This window comes from Canis lupus, chromosome 17 (assembly GCF_003254725.2).
Source record: "Canis lupus dingo isolate Sandy chromosome 17, ASM325472v2, whole genome shotgun sequence".
NCBI classification, from domain to species: Eukaryota; Metazoa; Chordata; class Mammalia; order Carnivora; family Canidae; genus Canis; species Canis lupus.
This window is the reverse complement of record NC_064259.1, coordinates 34,079,664-34,096,462: the sequence shown is the minus strand read 5'-3', so window position 1 is coordinate 34,096,462 and position 16,799 is coordinate 34,079,664. Positions and strand designations below refer to the sequence as shown.

The 16,799-nt window shown below is 43.0% G+C and overlaps 1 protein-coding gene across 3 annotated transcripts in view; it reads left to right on the top strand.

Annotated features, from left to right (window-relative positions):
* The window catches only part of KCNG3 (potassium voltage-gated channel modifier subfamily G member 3), an 84,972-nt gene that overhangs the window by 64,047 nt on the left and 4,126 nt on the right, over positions 1-16,799 (top strand). The window lies entirely within an intron of this gene.

The following is a 16,799-nucleotide window of genomic DNA, read 5'->3' as shown; positions in this document are numbered from 1 at the left end:
CTAGTGAAGGCATCCTGAGCTTTTACTAATTATTTTCTTTTATTTATTTTTTAAAGGTTTATTTATTTATTTTAGAGAGAAAGTGACAGAGTGTGGGTGGAGGGGGTGAAGAGGGAGAAGGAAGGAGGGTCTCAAGCAGACTCCACACTGATTGTGGAGCATGATCTCATGACCCTAAGATCAGAACCTGAGCTGAGGGATCCCTGGGTGGTGCAGCAGTTTGGCGCCTGCCTTTGGCCCGGGGCACGATCCTGGAGACCCGGGATCGAATCCCACATCGGGCTCCCTGCATGGAGCCTGCTCCTCCCTCTGCCTGTGTCTCTGCCTCTCTGTCTCTCTCTGTGTGACTATCATGAATAAATAAATAAGAAATCTTTAAAAAGAAAAAAAAAAAAAAGAACCTGAGCTGAAACCAAGAGCTGGACGCTTAACTGACTGTACCATCCAGGTCCCCCTACTGATAATTTTTTAAAAACACATTTTCAGGAACACCTGGCTGCCTCAGTCAGTAGATCATGTGATTTTTTATCTCAGGTTGTGAGTTCAAGTTCCACGTTGAGTGTAGAGCTTACTTGAACAAACACCACACATTTGTAGAGATTCATTATATCTGTTTGTCCCTCTTCTGATCAAAGGAAGCATTTATTTTCAAAACTCTTTATTAGGTTTTTCAAATTGAATAAAAACTATAACAAACTTAAACAACATAAGAAGGGATGCCTGGGTGTCTCAGCAGTTGAGCATCTGCCTTCGGCTCAGGACGCGATCCTGGATAGGGTCCTGGGATTGAGTCCCCCCACTGGGCTCCCTGAAAGAAGCCTGCTTCTCCCTCTGCCTGTGTCTCTGCCTCTCTCTGTGTGTCTCTCATGAGTAGATAAATAAAAATCTTTTAAAAAACAAAACAAAACATGAGAATATATATAGAATGAAAAGTAAAAGTTTTCTCCATTCTAAATTGAACCCAGTAGGCACTCACTGGTAGTGGTTTCTTGTGTAATATTTTAGACCTTTTTCTACAATAGTATGTCTGTATTTGAACTAATAGATCAAGAAAGTGTAGAAACCGTAGCCAGAAAGGTGTAAATAACTCATGTTCAGTAACAGGTGAGTGGAAAGACAAAATGTGAGGGGTGTACAGACATACACACACACGAATAATACTCAGCCTTACAAAAGAATTAATTTCTGATTCATACCACAACATGGATGAACCTTCAAAGCATACTAAATGAAATAAGCCGGACACGAAAGGACAAATATTATATGGTTCCACTTATGTGAAATACCTAGAATATACAAGTTCATAGAGATAGAAAGCAGAATAGAGGTTACTAGGAGCTGGGAGTGGTGGGACTGGAGAATTATTGTTTAATGAGTATGGAGTTTCTGCTTGGAATGACGAAAATTTCTGGAAATGGATGGTGGTGATATTTGTACAACATTTCGAATGTACTTAATGTCACTGAATTGTACACTTAAAATGGTTAAAATGGTAAATTTTATGTATATTTTGCCATGATAAAAAAAGAAAAGCACAGCGGGTATGTAATTTTCACATTTACTCCAAACACTTAGAAACGATATAAAATATGTGATAAAAATATTTTTAAAATGTAGTTACACTTGACAGCTTGAAGTTTGTATAAGTCACCTTGGACTAAGTAATGCAGTGCTAACCAGCAACCCCCCCAAATCTTAATTTTTTACAATCACAAAGATTTGTTTTTTGCTCACATTACATGTCTTTCCTAGGTTGGCTATGATTCTGTGCCACATCCTCTTCATTCCAAGATCCAGGATGCAGAAGCTGCCTTCATCTGATATGTTGCTATTCTTGTGTCAGAGGAAAAAGAGAAGATGGTGGAAACATGCAGGCTTTTAGGACTAATACCTGGGGCATCTGGGTGGCTCAGTCAGTTGAGCATCCGACTCTTGGTTTTATGGATTGTGCCACGTGTGGGGCTCCGCACTCAGTGGGAGTCTGCTTAGGATTCTGTCTCTCTGCCCCTCCCCCTGCTTGTGCAAACTCTTTCTCCCCCTCTCTCTGAAATAAATAAATCTTCAAAAAATAAAAATAAAAAAAGATTTCTACTGGGAAGTGACACACTTCATTTTTATTCACTTCTCTTTGACAAAGCTAATTACTTGACCCATTTTATTTATATGTGACCCTTTTTTTAACACAAAAAATAAGTTCCAAATAAATTAAAAATCTGGAGCATGAAAACAAAACTTGAAAACTATTAAAGGGAAAGTATTTTTAAAAAATACAAAGAAGGAAAAAAAATAAATTTAACATCTAAATGTATAACTTTTGTAATGAAAGTCACCATCTACAAATTAGACAACAATCTGGGGTGCCTATGTGGCTCAGTCGGTTAAGCATCTGACTTCAGCTCAGGTCATGATCTCAGGGTCCTGGGGTGGAGCCCCATGTGGGGCTCCCTGCTTAACGGGGAGCCTGCTTCTCCCTCTCTCTACCTGCTGCTCCACCGGCTTGTGCACATGCTCTCTCTCTCTCTGTCAAATAAAATCTAAATAAAATCTTTTACAATAAATAAAAGACAACAATCTAAGAGAAGTGAAATATTAGTAATAGATGTATCTTAATATATTAGATAAGACTGACTTGTGAAATAATTCAAGACAACCTTTTCATTTTTTTGTTCCAAACTTCCTTTAAAAAAATTTCTATTTCTGCTCCTAGATTAAAAACCTTAGCAGGTCTGAGACTTTTCCATTCATTCTTAGATAACAAAAAGTCTTAGAGTCCCTTTAAAGCATAAGCCTAGTCTCAATTTATAAATATTACCCATTCAGGATCTTTTTAAAATTCCTTTTTTAATATTTTATTTATTCATAGAGTCACACACACACACACAGAGACAGAGAGAGGCAGAGACACAGGCAGAGGGAGACGCAGGCTCCATGCAGGGAGCCCGACGTGGGACTCCATCCGGATCTCCAGGATCACAACCTGGGATGCAGGCAGTGCTAAACCGCTGCATCACCAGGGCTGCCCCCCATTCAGGATCTTAATTAAAACTTTGAACTTGGGGCACCTGGCTTGCTTAGTCGGTGGAGCATGCGACTCTGGACTCGGGGTTGATCTCCATACACTGGATGTCTGTCACCGTCTGTCATAACCTAGCCTTTAATAATGGGCTTGACAGAGTTTAAAGCTTATATTTTAATCTTCTTGGGGACGTTTTCATGGCCTCTTAGGAGATTCTCTTTAAGGGTCCTCTTCCCTGCAGAACCTTCCACCCTGACTTATGTGTTCTGTTGTGAGTGGTTGCTTGTATCTCCTTCCAGCCCCCAGGAACTGAGCTTCATCTCTAGTTTCTTGCTGCTGGGTCCCCTTTGCTCCTTCGTAGCCCCATTGAACAAGACCATAGCCACCCATGCCAGGTCTCGCCACACTGCCCTCATTTTGTTCATGGAGATACTCCTGCATCCTTTTTCCTGAGGAAATCAGAGAATAGGGAGCCAAAGCAGCAGCGGTCTCCTTGCCCTGCCATCTGACCAATCTGAGCTATTCATTCTCATGCCTGCTTCTCTGGATTTCCTGGACAGAAGTCAGATGCTGGCTGACAGGGAACCCTCACTGTAGGAACACATGCAGTGAGCTCCGTGAGCAGTGTTATTATTATTATTATTATTATTATTATTATTAAGATTTTATTTATTCATGAGAGACACAGAGAGGCAGAGACATAGGCAGAGGAAGAGGCAGGCTCCCCACGGGGAGCCTGATGCATGACTCGATCCCAGGACCCTGGGACCATGACCCCAGCCAAAGGCAGATGCTCAACAACTGAGCCACTCAGGTGCCCTGTTTTTTTAAGCAATTTTCAAAGATTTTATATATTTGAGAGAGAGAACTGGCAGTAGGGAAAGCAGAGGGAGAGGAAGAAGAAGCAGACTCCCCACTAAGTATAGAGCCCGACATGGGGCTCCATCCAAGGACGCTGAGATCAGGACCTGAGCTGAAGGGAGATGCTTAACCGACTGAGTCACCCAGGCACCCCTCCACGAGCAGTGGTATAGTGAGAAGCCCATTCTCTCTGGGAATGAGGCAAAGGAGGAAGCAACCGTGTTATCATCCTGCTGAGATGGGACAGTGAGTCCACTGTAGGGCAACAAGTCTCTGAAGAAATCTTTTCAAAAATTTCTCTTCTCTCTCCACACTCTGGCCCTTCAATTATTCTTGACTTGGCAGAGGGCTCTAGTTTTCTGAAATTTCCTTTATAAATTCTGTGCATGGATAGCCAGCCTCATGGCCACTTTGGTATTTGGTATGGGACATATCAGTAGTTCTGATTGAAGATTAGAGTTGAAGCAGGAAGAGCCCTATTTTAACATCCTGTGACACAGAGAACTAGAACAGAGAACATCTGCCAATCAAAAAGAGACAACCTAGACTTTTTTTTAATGGGCAAAGGATAGGGATCCCTGGGTGGCGCAGCGATTTAGCGCCTGCCTTTGGCCCAGGGCGCGATCCTGGAGACCCGGGATCGAATCTCATGTCGGGCTCCTGGTGCATGGAGCCTGCTTCTCCTTCTGCCTGTGTCTTTGCCTCTCTCTCTCTCTCTCTTTGTGTGACTATCATAAATAAATAAAAATTTTTAAAAATGGGCAAAGGATATGAACAGGCAATTCAAAAAGATGAACCTTACAGGTCAATGAGCATTGAAAAGACACTGAGGACGAGGCATTTCCTGTCCTGCTCCCAGAGATCAAGGCAGCCCTTGTCTGTCCTCTTTGGATGGTGAGTATTATTTATGGCGCCACGTGTCAGAAGTTCCTTTCCCATTTCTCCTGGGAGCTGTGGCATCCTAGTGCAAACAGGCGCCCTGTTGGCCCTGAGTCCCCAGAATGAGCCCCCGTCCTGCCCCCCAGGACTCATGGGAAGCTTCCTCCATCACCCATCAATGCGTGCCCATCTGTAACTTGTTGGCATTGTGAGCATCCCCTCACTTGCAGAGAAGAAGGGATAAACCTACTTTTGCAAGTGGTATCCTTCCAAAGCAATTTCAGAATTAATAATCAGGTTACATGTGTCAAAAATACCCAGAGCTTTAAATTGTAATGGGGTTTCCTTTGGAAGCAGCTGCTACATTTCTCAGACTCTTCCTGAATAATGTTTTTTTGTCCCTAAAGGATTGGCTTCTGTTGGAGGATTTTTATTTATTTAATTTGGAAGGTTATAATCATTATCAAAGCCATTCTGAGTCTTTTATAGTGTTGTGTAACTCAGAAACTCACGGTAGGACTTAGGTTTTTCATGGCCTTCGGACACCAAACCCCGATGCTCAGGACTTTTCCTGAGGTGGCTGCCTTCTCACCTCTGGCCTGAGCAAAATGAAGGCTGCCTGCCAGAATGACGGAGCACTGATCGTGGCAAGGAGTACTGATCACAGAGTCCACCTCCAAAGTATTGTTACCTTGCCTTGATTTTAAAGACAACATCTACCTCTTGGAGCTGTCATGGGAATTACATGACCGGATGTGCATGAGGATGAGTATAGGGGCTTAGAGATGCAAGATTTCCTAATGCAGAGCACAGTCAGCTGCGGCTTCATAAAAGTAGATTCTCTTTTTTTAATCCATTATCAAATGAGTTCAGATTCAAGAAAGAATTTTGAAAATACAAGCAAATAGAAACAGGAAGATGCTCGGTCCCCCCATCCGGAGCAACCACATAACTCTGATTCACGTGTCCTTGTAGTCATTACTCCATGCAAAGGCTCGGGTTTTTTTTTTCCCACTGTTAGAAGAATGCGGAACGTAAGATGTTGTGTGTCTCATTTAAACCTACTATCACAAAACTTTCTCACATTATTTCAGTCTTTGTAAACCTAGAGTTTTTTTTTTCTTTTCAATTAAAGCTTTTGGTTATAAAACCATGATTCCAAAGTTGAAACTATATCATAGTTATGTGTGTATATGTAAGTAGTAACCCCTACCTCCCCCACCCGCTTCCCTGCTTCTAACCATTTTATTTTGTTGGTGATTTGCTTTCTGGTGCTTATGAAATTAGCATTTTCCCCTTCCTTCCTACTTGAAAAGTAATACACTATATATCTGTACCTTGCTGTGTTTTCATTGAACAGTGTATCCTGGAGACCATTCTATCTCAGTAATTAGTTTTTCCTCTTTGCTTTCAATGGCATTGCATGGCTGTATTTTAGTTCATTCAATCAGTTTCCTAAATAATGGACATTTAGGTACTTTTCAGTTTTGTACTATTGCAAATAATGCCACAATGAATGCTCTTGTGTAAACATAATTTTTAGTGGTTATGGAGTATGCCTAACTTCACCTGCCCATCACTTTTCAAAGCTTTCCTCAAACTCCATCCTCTTTCTTCCTGCTCTGAATCCTCCCTGCCACATTCTGAATTATCCTTGGTGACCCTAATCTCAGTCTCCCTTACCCTGAACTTGAGGACAAGGCATGGGCTCTCCATGATTGGAACCTCAACTTCCCAGGGGTCCAAACTGGTTCTTCCCCAGCTCTCATTTCTCCGCTGTGGACCCAGATAGAAATGCCTGCAGGAACCCACCAATCTTCCCACTCCCTTGCCTAGCTTCTTTCTGGAGCAATTTGAAGAGTTTCTTTCTTTCTTTATTTTTTAAGATTTTATTTATTTATTACTGAGAGACACACACACACAGAGGCAGAGACACAGGCAGAGGGAGAAGCAGGCTCCCTGGTCAAGGAGCCTGCTTCTTGCTCTCCCTCTGCCGCGCCCCCTGCTTGCGCTCTCTCATTCCCTCTCTCTCTAATAAGTGCACAAAATCTCTAAATAAATAAATAAATAAATAAATAAATAAATAAATATAAAATTTCAAATAGGAAAAGAGAAGGAATCAGTAAAAACCCAATACTTCCCTCATCTAGATTTAAAAAATTGCTAATATTTTGCCATATTTGATTTATCTATGTATATGCTTTCCTGAGCTATTTAAAAAATGTGTTTTTTTAAAGGATTTTATTTATTTATTCATGACAGACACACACAGAGAGAGAGAGGCAGAGACACAGCAGGCTTCACACAGGGAGCCCAACGTGGGACTCGATCCCGGGTCTCCAGGATCACACCCCAGGCTGAAGGCAGTGCTAAACCGCAGAGCCACGGGGGCTGCCCTAAAAAAATGTTTTAAGTAGGCTCATTGCCCATTGGGGCTTGAACTCATGACCCTGGGATGGAGAGTGGAGTGCTTTACCCATTGAGTCAGCCAGACACCCCCTAAGCTTTTTTAAAGAAAATTATAGACATCATGGTGCTTCATATCTAAATACTTCTGCATATGATACAAAAGCATTTTCTTAAAAAAAACATTATCACATATCTTTCAATAATAAACAGTAATTTTTAAGAAGTAGATTAAGTCCCTAGTTTCTAGTACTTATCCAGTTTCATCCAAATTTCCCTGGTTATTCCAAAAATATCTTTTATAATTTGTTTTTCAAACTAGGATGCAATCAAATACTACAGACTGGATTTGGTTGTTATGTCTTTTTTATTTAAAGCAAGTCCCCCCTGGTTCCCCTTGTAATTTGTCATCAAATTGATTTGAAGAGACTTGACCAGTTGTCTTGTGACATGTCCCACATCCTGGTTTTGTCTGATAGTTTCTTCATGACGTCATTGACCTTGTTCCCTTTCGTGCCGTTTGTCTTTTTTTTTTTTTTTTTAAGTTTTGTTCACTCTGTGTAATTTATTTTGGTTTTGAACTCTTTCCCATGAGAGGTTTTCCTCTAATGAATCCTAGGCTGATTGGAATTCCTGCCAATTGCCGATTGTTTACCTTACTGTGGGTCTTGTAATTATCAGCTGGATCCTATCCTTAGATGTTCCCTGTTGTCAGTAAAGCTCATTCCCTAAGAAGATGCATCCAATTTCCTGCCTGGAGAGTGTACACCTGAAAGCCAGTGGGAAGAAGGACTTTGGACTTTCAACGTTCAACACTTAAACATTCTTCAGTTTCCCTGTGTTCCAACTGAAAACCTGGGTCTTGTTTCTCACACCAGAGGCCTTCTGTTCTCTCCAGATAATAGACCTCTAGTGTTCAGCTGGAGTAGGTGGGAGCCTCCCACCCAGGAGAGGGGATCAGGGGGTCTAAATCCCCCCCCTTTTTTTTTTGTTAAGTAATCTCTACACCCAACATGGAGCTGGAACTCATGATCCTGAGATCAAGAATTACATGCTCTACAGACTGAGCCAGCGAGGTGCCCCTCCAACTGCTTCTTACACAGCTTTTCTGCCGATCCTTTTACCATTACTACCCACGGTACCTGTTCCTGCCAATCCCTGAGCTTTGGGGCTGTGCTGTAAAAGGGATTCTTGTTTGTTTTTTTTCTACCTGCTGGCTTTATTTTGGCTGTCTTGGAATTGCCTAAATCACTCAGCACTTCTCCATCTGCTTTCTGGCTTCAAAAATATTGTTGCTGCCATCCCCTTTTCTGTCTTCTCTTGGCCCTTGTGGGTTTGCATCCTTTCCAAATCCCTTTACTGATGCTTCAGAGAAGTGGAAGGAAGGGGCAGGAGTAATACATGTATCTGTCCACCAGCTTTATCCAGTCTTTGATTTAGGATGCAATCAAATACTACAGACTGCATACTTGATTGGTCTGATGAGCACTTTGGTTGTGGAAGACTTGCCCCCAGCCAGAGCAGGGCCCCTGGATATCCAGATATAGGTTAGGGCAATGTAAAGAGGAAGCTGAATTACCCAGCATTACACTAAGGAGAGTTTTGCGAGCATTTTGCAATGACTAAAGCTCCAGCAATTATCTTGTGTTATGAAGTAACCTTGAGGAGGGAACAGAAAGAGAGGGTCTAAGAATAACCATGAAGCTCCCATACAAGTTCTACACTTTTACCTCTGGACTTTCTTTTTTTTTTTAATGTCCAAAGAAAATTATTTGTTTTTTCTCCCTCTGTTTTATCATAACAATCATGTATCACATGGCAAATACTATCCTAAGTGCTTGGCTTATATACTAATTTCATTTTTATACCACCAACCCTATGAAGTTGGTACCATTATGTCCCTTTTTGGCACATGAGCCAAGAGAGTAACTGACTGGCCTAAGGCCACATAGGCAGTTTGAGCTTGTAAGAGCTGTGCTTTTTTATCTAAGCATGGCCAAACCCAATCCTCACTAACATGGTTGTCCAATGCCACCCCAGAAGCTGCCACCCACCATGGCCATCCAGTATTGGTGTCTTTTCAGTTTCCTGGTGAATGATTTATAAGATACCAGGCAGTAAGCACACTCCTAGCCACCCCTGGGTCACCCGTCCAAGTCACTCATCCCCTGACACTGAAGCGAATGAAGGAGACCTCAGAGCTTCAGGTTGTAACCAAGCAAAGGCCCAAGGAGAAGCTGGGATGGCAGGAAGGACCCAGGGGACCCAGCAGGGCAGGGAGGTGTGGGCTGCAGGACGGACAAATAGTCAATGGCAGACAAGGCCCCTTTCCCCAAATGTATTAGAGGAAGGTGACACAGAGAGAGACCTTGGGTTCATGCTTACAAAGCATTTCCAACATTCAGCATCATTTCCTCAGGACAGTTCCCCAGGTTTGGGTTTTAGTACATCTCGACTTCGTTTGAACAGAACTGATGAAAGAATTCTTTAGCCAATTTCAGATGCTTTACTCATTATGGATAAAGAGATCTCCCTAGATTCTGCTAATTCCCTTGTCAGTAAAATTAGGGTCCAGAATTTAAGATAGTAACAAAAGCGCTTGGCGTCACAAAACTATCTTTATTGATTGAATTAATCAAAGACAAGAGATATAAAGTGTTAAAAAGAGAGTTGAGAGTGTCCTAGATGCTAGCTCTTTTGATCGATGAGGAGGCCTGGAGGAACAGCCTTTTCAGGAAGCTATAGTGAGAAATTTGGGCTGTTTCTGTTATTGCCAAATCTCTACGAAATTTACAATGCTTACAAATATAAATTCCAGTCCTTGGCCCCCAAGCTGATTGTAAATAAACCAACCTTAAGGACACCTTTGCAAACTAAAAGGTGCCTGAAGCAGAGTTTGAGCTCATGTAATTAGCTGTGATTCATGGGGGCTGCAATCAGTTTGGCCTGGGCCCTTACGCAGCTCTCACAGGCTTGCCTCCTGGTCACTGAAGTAAGGAGAGTACAGGAGGGGGGAGCTTCTTGGGGCACCCCATGAGGAGAACATGGGATCAGTTACACCATCTTAGACATGGAGTTCTTTTTTTTTTTTTTTTTTTTAAGATTTTATTTACTTGAGAGGGAGGGAAAGAGAGAGAAAGAGAATCTGAAGCAAGTCTCCATATTGAGCCCAACACAGGGCTAGATTCCACAACCCTGAGATCATGACCTGAGCTGAAACTAAGAGTCAGATGCTTAACCAACTGAGCCACCTAGGCGACACTTCTCTTTCCTTCTTAATAAGGACACAAGAGAATGAGGCACATGGGTCCTGCATTTGGAATGCGAATCTGACTGCAGAGCCACATCCTGGCCAAGCAGCCTGGGAGGAAACAGTTATAGCAGCTCTCACCAGAAGAGTCCTAGAAGATTACCCAGGACAAGCTCGGCCCACAGCGCTTCCCCTCTGAATAGGGGTGGGCAGCAATGGCCAAAGCTAGACTGCCTCAAGAAACAAATGAGTGTCCCCACGAACACTTGCTGAGAAGTGCCCAAATTGGACTCAGAGAAAATGCAAGAGAATGAAAATATAAGTGAATCAATCATAGTTTCAGATAGATTTGTAGCTTGGGAGGTGAGTCCTATAAATGAACGCTGGTCGGAGAATTGTTCTAACAGCTCACTGAATATTTGTTAATTGTTTGAATCACCTAAAAGCAGCAGTCCTCTGAGGAAAGAACAAAGACTTCCAAATAGTTCTGAGAAAGGCATGGAGCTGCTCCACAGAATCCAACCAGCCTTATTCAGGGGAGTTTGATAAACAACCCAGCAGCCTTTTCTTCTCAGCTTTCATTTTCTCCCTTCTGATCATTCCCGTATTTCATGACTTCTAGTTTCCTTCATTCACTCTTACCCTCAGGGATAGGGTCACGGAGCAATCGGGGATACATTCAGGAACAGAATATTAAAGGTGCCACCCTTGTTCTGCATTAAAGAGAGAACATCATAGAGCCATGGAAAATGAAGCAAATCCTTCACCTAGGACGGCTTGGAATAGATCATTCCCCCGGCTCTGCACCCATCATCCGTAAACAAATCCAGTGCTTTTCTACAGGATTTTAAAAGATTTTATTCCTAATCCATTTTTCTCCCTAGAGCTTTGGAAATATGGCTCTGTAATTTAATGATTACAGGAGATGAGCAAAAGAATGAACTAAATGAGATAGCATCAGCGTGCCTTGTAATGAAGGGCTAAATTTTCCAAATATAGAGCAAAATCCAATTGTAGTGCTGTTGTTTATGATTCCTGCCTAACAGTGACACGAGAGACCCTGTGGGAACACATGCATGACCTTTCCCACATAAAAAGCCTTCCCCTTGGCTCTTTACAGAGTTTAGGGAGATAAACCAAAAGATCAATTTCTCTAAATCACCCTCACTGCCCTGTATAGCAGTAACTTTGCTGACAGAACAAGCCTCTAGTGGAACAAGACATACCCCGAAGCAATGAACAATCACCAGTAGTTACCATTAGAGACAGCCAGTACCCAAAACACCAAGGGATTTTCCTGTGGCCTATAAGAGGAGTTAAAAAGTGTGTATCTATATATACCACATCTCCTCTATCCTTTCATCTATCAAAGGACACTTAGGCTGCTTCCATAATTAGCTATTGTAGGTAATGCTGGGTCATACCATATAAAAAAACACAATGTGGTCTCCTGGATTAAAACCTGGAATAAAAAAAATAAAAATAAAAAAATAAAACCTGGAATAGTGGGTGTGCCTGGGTGGCTCAGCAGGTTAAGCGTCTGCCTTCAGCTCCCGTCATGATCTCAAGGTCCTGGGATGGAGCCCTGTGTCCTGCTCCCTGCTCAGCAGAGTCTGCTTCTCCCTCTGCCTCTGCCTCTCCCCTCCACTGGTTCTCTCTCTCTCTCTCTCTCTCTCAAGTAAGTAAATAAAATCTTAAAAACAAAACCAAACCAAACCCTGAAATAGTAAGAGAACTTCACCAGAAAAACTGATGAAATGAGAATAAAGTCTGCAGTTTAGTGAATAGTAGTGGACTGATGTTAATTTCTTAGATTTGACAGATGCACCATGTGGTACTATGTTAGTTACCCTTAGGAGAAACTGGGTGACAGGCATGTAGAACTCTGTTCTCTGTACTATTATTGCAACTTTTCTGTAGATAGAGAAATAAAAAATAAAAAGTCTACGTTAGTGGCTCCTGGGTGGCTCAGTCAGCTAAGCATCCACCTTTAGCTCAGGTCATGATCCTGGGGTCCTGGGATTGAGCCTCCTGTCGGGCTCCCTGCTCCATGGGGAGTCTGCTTCTCCCTCAACCTCTGCATCTGTCCCTCCAGCGCCCAGCTCATGTGCTCTCTCTCTCTCTCAAATAAATACATAAAATCTCTTAAAAAAAAAAAAAGTTTAGGGGCAGCCCACGTGGCTCAGCAGTTTAGGGCCGCCTTCAGCCCGGGGCGTGATCCTGGAGGCCCGAGGATCTAGTCCCACATCGGGCTCCCTGCATGGAGCCTGCTTCTCCCTCTGCCGATGTCTCTGCCTCTCTCTAATAAATAAATAAAATCTTAAAAAAAAAAAAGTTTATGTTTTAAGAAGTAAAGGGGTGCCTGGTTGGCTCAGTCAGTTGAGCATCAGACTTTGATACCATCTCAGGTCATGGTCTCAGCGTTGTGAGATTGAACCCATGGGGCTCAGCATGGGGTCTTCTTGTCCCTCTCCCTCCCGCCTCCCCGCCCCTTTCCCCTGCTTGCGTGTGCCTCTCTCTCTAAAATAAATGAATAAAAGCCTTTTAAAAAAAGTGAGGCCACATTTTCATTGGCTATTGGTGGGAGCATTGATGAAGGCTGGTGTTCTGACCCTGCTCACCAAAAACTTTAGAAGTGCACAGGCCCTCTGAATATACTTTCACTCCTGGGAATCTGTTGTAAGGGAACAGTCAAAAGTGTCCATCCCAGCACTCTCTGTAATGGGGAAAGCTGGCTGCAAACCTAAAGGCTAAAATTGGGGCCATAGGAACAATGATGTAACCACACCGAGGAATAGGCTAAGGTACTGAAAGCAATATAGGAAAAGTAAATTTGATGATGTGCAAGGGCTGTCACCATATACTGTTGAATGAAAAAAGCCAGTAACAGACTATTCTGTATATCATGTTTCTCTCTCTCTCTTTAAATATATGCACACTTAGGAGAATGGTAGGAGATACATCAAAGTATAAAGAGTGGCTTTCTCAGAGGCACCAGGGTGACTCAGTGGTTAAGCATCTGTCTTTGGCTCAGGTCTTGATCCTGGGATCCTGGGATCGAGTCCCACATCAGGCTCCCCAGGGGTAGCCTGCTTCTCCCTCTGCCTGCTTCTCTCTCTGTGTCTCTCATGAATATTTTTTTTTTTAAAGTGGTTTTCTCTAGGCAAATGAGATTGTGGGTGCTATAGACTGAATTGCGTCTCCTTTAAATTCATATGTTGAAGCTGTAAACTCCCAATGTGATTGACTGTATTTGGAGATAGGGCCTTCATGGAGGCAATTAGGGTTACATGAAGTCATAAAGGTGGGGTCCTGATCCTACCTATAGAATTAGGCCTGGGTGGCTCAGTTGGTTAAGCATCTGCCTTTGGTTCAGGTCATGATCCTGGGGTCCCGGGGCTGAGCCCCGCATTGGGCTCCCTGCTCAGCGGGGACCCTGCTTCTCCCTCTTCCTCTGCCTCTCCTGCTCCCTCTGCTTGTACACACACTCTCTCTCTCTGTCAAATAAAGAAATAAAATATTAAAAAAAAAAAAAAAAGAATTAGGCCTTCTAAGAAGAGAGATCTCCCTCTCTGGGGACTTGCCTCAAGTGATCACAGAGCTAGAAGGCAGCTGTCCACAAGCCAAGAAGAAAGCTCTCACTGAAACCCAACTACACTGGCACCCTGATCTTGGACTTCCAGCCTCCAGAACTGTGAGAAAGCAAATGTCTGTTAGTTAAGGTACCCAGTCTGTGGTATTTTGTTATCGTATTTAGTCAGCCTGAGCTGACTAAAACAGTGGGTATTCTAAGTTTTCTTGTTTTTGCTCTCTTGCTTTTTTGTAATGAATAAGAATTGCTTTATTATTTGGAGAACAAAGAATGTGACAATTGTATTCTTTCCTTTTACTATTGACAGAAGGAAACACAACTCCCCAGGTTTCCTTCAGGAATAGTCTTTGCAATCATTTCCTCATGAAGTCAACCTACAGTTAGGCTCTTTATATCAGGCCCTACGTTGGGTGTAGAGATTACTTCAAAATAAAATCTTTAAAAAAAATAAGAGGGATCCCTGGGTGGCACAGCGGTTTGGTGCCTGCCTTTGGCCCAGGGCGCAGTCCTGGATATCCGGGATCGAGTCCCACGTCGGGCTCCTGGTGCATGGAGCCTGCTTCTCCCTCTGCCTGTGTCTCTGCCTCTCTCTCTCACTGTGTGCCTATCATAAATAAAAAAAAAAAAAAATAAGATGTTCATCTGTATATATTAACTTTTTGTTGGCCACCATATAAGTAAGCAAACAGGTAATATACCTCATGAGTGAGGTTTGGGGAGGTTACAGGACTTGCCAAGGTCACATGCCTAGAGGAGGTAGAGCCAGGACCCAGAGCTGGGCCTCTGGACTCCAAGATCAGTGCCTATCTCTGTTCTGAGTTCCTGCCTGTCCAGCTCTTTTTTTTTTTTTTTTTTTTTTTGTAGCAGTCCTGCATGAATCCATCTCATAAGTAGGAGTCAGGAGTCAGAGAGCTGACTCAGTCCTCCAGAGTCCCACCCCAGGCAAATTCTGGTCCTCACAAATTTCATATTGGAGGCAAAATGATGTTACATCCTTCCACTTCCATGCCAACCATGACCTATTTCTGGGTCTTGTGTTTTCTGGAAACTCAAAGGCTGTGCAAGCTTTGATGGAGGTTCAAGCAGGCAGCCTTGACTTATCCTGTGCATCTGCTTGGCTGCAAGGTGAAGTCTGGACATTGGACTCCAGAAGCAAGGTGGCACTTTGTGAAAATGGCTCTGCTAGAGCTGGAAAATTCAGGATCTGTCAGTGTTGGGATCTAGCTTCAGATCTATTTATGCAATCGTTCTAAATTGGCAAGTATGAGCTTAGATAAACATCTTTAAATCCTTTTAGGGATTTTGAGTTTTTGTAGTAGTGAATGAGCAGTTGCATTATTTCCTGAATTCTTTTTTTATGTATTTATTTTAAGAGAGTGTGTGCAAGTGGGGGAAGGGGCAGAGGGAGAGACTATCCAAGCAGACTCCCACTAAGTGCAGAGCCCATACATGAGGCTCAATCCCTGACCCATAACAGGGCTGTTATGTTCCTCAAAGGTGAGGACTAGTCTTTGGCCAGCATCTCAAGGGCAGCACTTGTTCATTCTGACATTCTCAGGGCTGACCTCAGTGACTTGCAGATCCTTGACCTGAGCTGAATCCAAGAGTTGGATGCTCAACCAACTGAGTCACCCAGGGATCCCCTATTTTCCAGATTCTTTTTTTTTTTTAAAGATTTTATTTATTTATTCATGACAGACACAGAGAGAGAGAGAGAGAGAGAGAGAGAGAGAGAGAGGCAGAGACACAGGCAGAGGGAGAAGCAGGCTCCATTCAGGGAGCCCGACGTGGGACTCAATCCTGGGTCTCCAGGATCACACCCTGGGCTGAAAGCGGCGCTAAACCTCTGAGCCACCTGGGCTGCCGTATTTTCCAGATTCTTAATGTTCATAAAGTTAAATAAAAATTTAGGGGACTAAACATAAGGAGAACCAGGAGGAATTTGTATTGGCATGGGGATTGGTACTGCTCTCTTTGACTATGGAAATTTTAAAAAATCAATTTACCTATAAAGTAATAAAATTTAAAAAAAGCTCCGTCCTCTATGTGCAGTGGATATATCAGTGCTTGAAAGTGCAAGGCATTGCACTAGGCTTCTAGGAGATGCAATGTTGAATATAAAAAGAATACCTACTCTCAAGATATGACCAGTCCACTGGAGGAGATAGACATGCACACATAGTGTTACCCAAGGCAGTCAGGTTTCAATCCTGGATGGTGGTTGAAAATTCGAGGAAGATGATTTTAACTGTCATGATTGCTGGAGATTATCTCTGGCATTTGGGCACATTCAGGGATGCTGAACATCCTACACTCTTGGGAAGTGTTCCATACAACACAAACTTGTCTGGCTCAAAATACTGAATAGTCTCAAGGGAGGATCCAGTGCAGGAAAAACCCTGGGTGGAGAGGCTGAAGTTTCCAGGGAGAGGACACTGAACTGATGCCAGCAGGTGTGTGTGGGGCATTGAGACAGGCACAGAGGGGGCCAGGGATATTTTAGCAGAAGGGGCAAGGTGAGCCAATGTCAGAAGTGAGAACACATGGGCCATCATCTTAGAATGAGAAGTAATTCAAGGTTTGGGCAGTTGGAGGTAAGACTGGAAACATAATAGGTCTTGAAGTGCCATGCTAACTAAGTAGTTTGGATTCATTTCCTGAGTGGTGCATAGGTCCCGTAGGTACACAAGACAAGGAACAAGAGCACAACTGCTCAGGAAGGTTGACTCTGGCCACAATGTGTGGGACAGGGCAGACTGCTGCTTCCTCATATCTGGGGTCTGTGATTTACTTTA